The sequence below is a fragment of the Sinocyclocheilus anshuiensis genome, unplaced genomic scaffold (genome assembly GCF_001515605.1).
Source record: "Sinocyclocheilus anshuiensis isolate Anshui unplaced genomic scaffold, SAMN03320099.WGS_v1.1 scaffold373, whole genome shotgun sequence".
Classification (NCBI taxonomy): Eukaryota; Metazoa; Chordata; class Actinopteri; order Cypriniformes; family Cyprinidae; genus Sinocyclocheilus; species Sinocyclocheilus anshuiensis.
In genome coordinates this window covers 439,500-445,613 of record NW_015537962.1, presented here as the reverse complement: position 1 = coordinate 445,613, position 6,114 = coordinate 439,500, and the positions used below count along the sequence as shown (strand labels likewise).

General features: G+C 33.7%; 1 pseudogene; it reads right to left on the bottom strand.

The window, feature by feature from the left end:
- Nucleotides 1–2,213: 2,213 nt before the first annotated feature.
- The window catches only part of LOC107667515 (proline dehydrogenase 1, mitochondrial-like), a 25,068-nt pseudogene continuing 21,167 nt past the window's right edge, over nucleotides 2,214–6,114 (bottom strand).

Sequence of the window (6,114 nt, the reverse complement as noted above, 5' to 3'; positions counted from 1 at the left end):
AGAGCTAAGCACATTTCCCCCAAAATTGTCATTACCATTATGCATCTAGACATTACCATTATGCATCTATGGCATCTAGTGCCATAATTTTTTACAGTGTGACATTGTGAGATTCACCCATTAATATTTAATAAATGTGTGACCAACTTTGTTTTATTAATGCAAATTTGCAATATTTACTACACTCTAAACCCGGATAAGTTGAGTTTACTTAAATATTTTAGGGCAACCAGTTTCCTCAAAATTTTTAAGTAATGTTTACTTGATAAACTTGAGTGAACTTTACTTAAGCCATTTAAGTTTTGTTAACTTAATTGAATCTGTGATCTGAGGAACATTACTACTCCCAGAGTGCATTGCGTCATGAATAAATTATGCAATTGCTTTGTTTTACAGTAGTTGTTTTTATTTTCCAATTTTATTTGCTGTCTTGTGTCAGTAGGAGCAACAAAAAGAGCAAATAAAATGTTTATTGTTACAATTAATACAAATAAATGAAATTTAATTGTTACCATTGTTGTGATTCGTGTGCTGAATGTTGAAGTCTGTGTGTGACTTAAACATATTAATAATTAATAATAATAATAATTTATGCATTTAGCAGACGACTTAACAGTGCATTCAGGCTACACATTTTTTTATCAGTATGTGTGTTCCCTGGGAATTGAACCCATGATCTTTTGCTCTACCACTGAGCCACAGGAACACTTTACCACAAATATGAAAGGATTATATCAACCCAATATAAAGCTTCTCAAGGTATTCATGAAAATCAATTAAATCGTAAAAGATCGTTAATAATCACAAAACAATACACTAATGATTTAATTTGAAGATAGATCACTTTTCTTCCCTTGAAGTCAAATAATTCAGTTTTCCTGTTGCATTGCTGCATTAACAGAAAGAAAACTATAATTATACAAACGAAGTTCCAAGTGTCCAACCAAAGAGAATGCTAATCACTGTAATGGTGAGTTAAAAAAATAAAATAAAAAAAACATTTTAGGAAAATCAACATCAATTTATGAAGTTGGCTTATGTGATGTTCTCTCAAATATTTCAGCTGTATTGAAAATTCAACATTCAAGATGACTTTGGGAAATGAGTGAATGCAACTAGTGAAAGATAACAGCAGACATGGAGGAAATGAGTGAAAAGTCTATTAAGACTCGTTTTTTCTTCTTCTTCTTCTTCTTCTTCTTCTATGTTGCACATTAGCAACATATTAGTGCACTGCTGCCCCTCACTGGTTTATTAATGTCATTGGTTCCTTTGTGGCTACTTGAATATTTTAAGTGTCACTCAAAACAGTAAATTGTTTTATTTGCCTTGAAAGTAGCTGTAACTTAATAAAACCTAGTAAGTATAACAACTAAGTGAAGTAACTAAATATATCCAAGTAAGGTAAACTATTGGATTTTACAGTGTATTATGTATTTACGATTTTCAAGTAAAATATGATTTGATGAGATTCACAAGATTCACCCATTAATACTTGATGAGTATGTTTGGCCAGCTGTAGGGGGTCTGTTTTCATGGATGACAAAAATAAAACATCTAGACACATTATAGTAATGAGAATTGTGAGACAAAATGAATAATGTTGCAATGCAAAAACTCTATAAACAGACTTCATTTTCTTTATCCAAATGCACATATTTGTTTTTTAGATTTTTGACTTTCAGAATAACGTCTCAGGTTACTTATGTAACCATGCTTCCCTGAGTAGGGAAGGAGACACTGCGTCCTCTAGGGGTCGCTATGGGGGATGCCTCGTCGTGACCCGTGTCTGAAGCATACATTGAAAAAACACCAACTCGTTAGCCGGCGACAGCCATGACGTCACTACCGGTGCCGGATGCACACATCCTTAAATGCTTTGCTAGTGCTCGCCATAATGAGATAAAGAGAGATCGCTCTTACCACAGAAATGCACGCTTCAAACGAAAGTCAATGAAGACGAAGAAGAAAATGATGTGTGCTCCCGGCGCCTATTTATACTATAGTCGCACCGGTAGTGACGTCATGGCTGTCCCCGGCCAAAAAGTTGGTGTTTTTTCAATGTATGCTTCAGACACGGGTCACGACGAGGCGTCCCCCATAGCGACCCCTAGAGGACGCAGTTCGAAGTTCCCATGAAAGGGAACTATGATTTGCATTTTGTGAGAGTCACCCAACTGTGGTTTGTGATTTAAATGAAGGATCCTGTGTGTGCTATATCATGAACAGCCTGAGTGAGAGTGGAAAAAAAGATTTACGAATGGATGGGTGAACAGGTAAGAAAACAAGTGTAAGGAGTCTCTGGTGAGAAGCCGAGTGTGTTTTATACAGCAGGTGTGTAGAAGACCTCTCCACTGGTCAGTCGGCGCATCAGCTCTTTCCATAGGAGCTCTCTCTCCATCTGCACTCCTTTCATAATGCCACGGTTCTCCTGTGCCCGACGGGACAAATACGTAATCACCTCGTTCACCGGACCATACGTACTTGTACACAGGGAATCCTTTCTGACAAGAAAAGAATACTAATCTTAAAGTGTTTTTCTGTATTTATTTGGTGATTTATCCATTTGATTGACATGAATTTTATAACTGTACTCTTGGTAACACTTTATATCTTATACTATATTGGTAACGCTTTATATACCTATATATACACACATATACATATATATATATATATATATATATATATACATACATACAGTGGGTACGGAAAGTATTCAGACCCCCTTAAATTTTTCACTCTTTGTTATATTGCAGCCATTTGCTAAAATCATTTGTTAATTTTTTTTCCTCATTAATGTACACACAGCACCCCATATTGACAGAAAAACACAGAATTGTTGACATTTTTGCAGATTTATTAAAAAAGAAAAACTGAAATATCACATGGTCCTAAGTATTCAGACCCTTTGCTCAGTATTTAGTAGAAGCACCCTTTTGATCTAATACAGCCATGAGTCTTTTTGGGAAAGATGCAACAAGTTTTTCACACCTGGATTTGGGGATCCTCTGCCATTCCTCCTCAAAAATGTCAACAATTCTGTGTTTTTCTGTCAATATGGGGTGTTGTGTGTACATTAATGAGGAAAAAAAATTAACTTAAATTATTTTAGCAAATGGCTGCAATATAACAAAGAGTGAAAAATGTAAGGGGGTCTGAATACTTTCCGTACCCACTGTATATAGCATAGTGTGACAAATATATAGCTTAAATAATACTTATAATTTTATAAAGTTATTAGTAATAACTAAATTATTAATTATTATATAAAAACTACATCAATAACGAATATATTTTATACAAGTTAATATTCATTTATATACATATATTTTATATTATATTTGCATTTTTATATTTTATTTTTATCTATCTATAACTAATATGCTATACACACACAATAATAATAATAATAATATATAATTGTCATTCAATTTTAAATCAACCCCAACTATGTAGAAAATTGCTTGTCATTGTTTGACTAATATTGCAGTTTATTACAGAATTTTTATTTAAAACAAATATTATCTGAAATGTTATACACACACACACACACCATAATAATAACAATAATAATATATAATTGTATATAATATACAGTATAATTGTCATTCAATTGTAAACCAACCCCAACTATGTAGAAAATTGCTTGTTATTGTTTGACTAATATTGCAGTTTATTACAGGATTTTTACTTAAAACAAACATTATCTGAAATTTTATACACACACGTACATACGTGTGTGTGTGTGTGTGTGTGTTCACCTAATGGAAAGCTGATTTGGTCGCACATTCCCAGGAGCTGGCTGAAGTACACCTTCTTATCTGTGGGTGCCAGACCCATTTCATTCATCCTGTTAGACCATAAACACACAGAGCGCCGTCACAGAAAGTGAAAAATGAGAGAGGCCCCTTTGGCAAGGTCATTTAATCCCGGATACATTCTGGCGATTGCTCACTCAAAGTTTTACATCCTCTTATCGGTTACAGCCATTACATGCACGAACAAGACATTTTGAGACACTTAAGGTGATATTAAGTGTGAATGATGTAAAAGGAGTGTAACTAGTGTGGACCTCCATATGAATCATGCCCTGGTGACACTCTTTGACATTGTGACAGAGAATGTTAATGGCATCGGTCACTGGCAAACCTTTGTCAAATGAGGTTACACCCCTAAGGAGTGATTACATACAATTAATGATTGCATATTACATTATTAATTTAAACAAATTAATTTACTCCCAGAGGGATCTAAATGTTCCTGGTGATGCAGGGAAAGTCCTGATATCAAACAACAACACAACTACAGTACACTCGAAATGTGAATGTGAGTTTTTCTTTAGTCAACATCTCTCAACTTTATGTCCAGAGGTTGATTTTTAAGCAGCACAACTGTTTTCAGCATTGATCATAAGAAATGTTACTTGAGCAGCAAATCAGCATATTATAAAAATTTCTGAAGGATCATGTGTTATTTTAAATGTATTTTAAACAGTTATAAATAAATAAAAAACAGTTCTAATAATTTGAATAATAATAATTTGAATTCGAATAATTTCACAATTTTACTGTTTTTACTGCATTTTTATTAAATAATTGCAGCCTTATTGAGCATAAGAGACTTCTTTCAATAGCATAAAAATTGTACAGACCCCAAACTTTTGAATGGCATTATATGCTTATCCCAGACTTTCAGTCTTAAAATATCAAGATCCATCATTAAAATATTATTACATTTTAAAAATGATAATCTAAACAAAGCTTTAAGTGTACTTAAAAGTTATTGTGCATTGGACACAATCATATCAGTGAAGAGAATGCTTAACAAGAAATTTGAGAGATTTGATAAAAAGAATAACAATTCAGATAAACATCATGTGTTTTGCGACATTTCCAATCAAGCTGTAATTCGGTCAAACTGTGCAAAAAAATATATATTATATAATGCATTTTTGAGATGCATAAAATTCTAGCTGTGAAATTAGCCTTAGCGAGATTCAGATATTTTATTCTAAGAACCGATATTTGAGTTGTGGAAATTACATTTGTTTATGATGGTTCACATACTGTATATAATAGAAAGACAAAAGGAGAGAGGGGGTAAAAAAAAAAAAAAGAAAAACTGACCTTCTGAGCGTGTTTAACAGTGTCTAGATTGTGCGATGCCACCATGACATTTGCTTTCTTATTCTGTTCGATCTCCTACAGCACGTAATCCAGACACCTGAAAGACACCAGCTGCTTATAAATCATCCTGCTTCTGGTCTGCACTTTCAGCCAACATGACTGTTGACCGCCAAACACAAAAAGCTTTTGAAAAGATCTGATTTATTTTGAAAGCTGTCAGAATCTGCCTTAATCATAAGAGGCTTACCTACGGTGAGATAAGCCAAGACTCTAGATAAATCTCTCCTGCCTGTGAAACATTCTGTCAGCACATAGACCATCTGAATGAAGCACAGTTCAGAGGAAGTATGATGTTCAGATAACAAGATGTCCTAGATGTAACAAGTATCTTAGGACTGCTGATCTGGACTCAGAATCTACTTGGCCATGTCATCTTGCTCCTTAAAGAGAGGCAAAGTGAACCTGACCCAAGACTTCTGCTTTCTGAAACAAAACATTCTTATTAAATGAAGAACTTTTCCATAATTATCTGTTCCAAAACAGCATGTTGCCCACCTAGATGGTTTCAGTAAACTCAAAAAATGGCATAATTATTTAAAATGACCAAACAAGCTTTAAAATAGTTAAAACGCTTACAAAAAAAAAAAAAAGATGAATGACATAAACAGAGGTTCCCATTGTCTCAGAAAATCTGGATTTTTAAAGTGTGATTTCTAACATAAAATTAAATAATATTTATCTAGTTAATCCAGACAGACAGACAGAACGACAGACCGACAGAACGATAGATAGAACGATAGATAGAACGATAGAAAGAACGATAGAACGATAGCTAGAACGATAGAACGATAGATAGAACGATAGATAGAATGAACGATAGAACGATAGAATGATAGAACGAACGATAGATAGAATGATAGAACGATAGATAGAACGATAGAACGAACGACAGAACGATAGATAGAACGATAGAATGATAGAACGA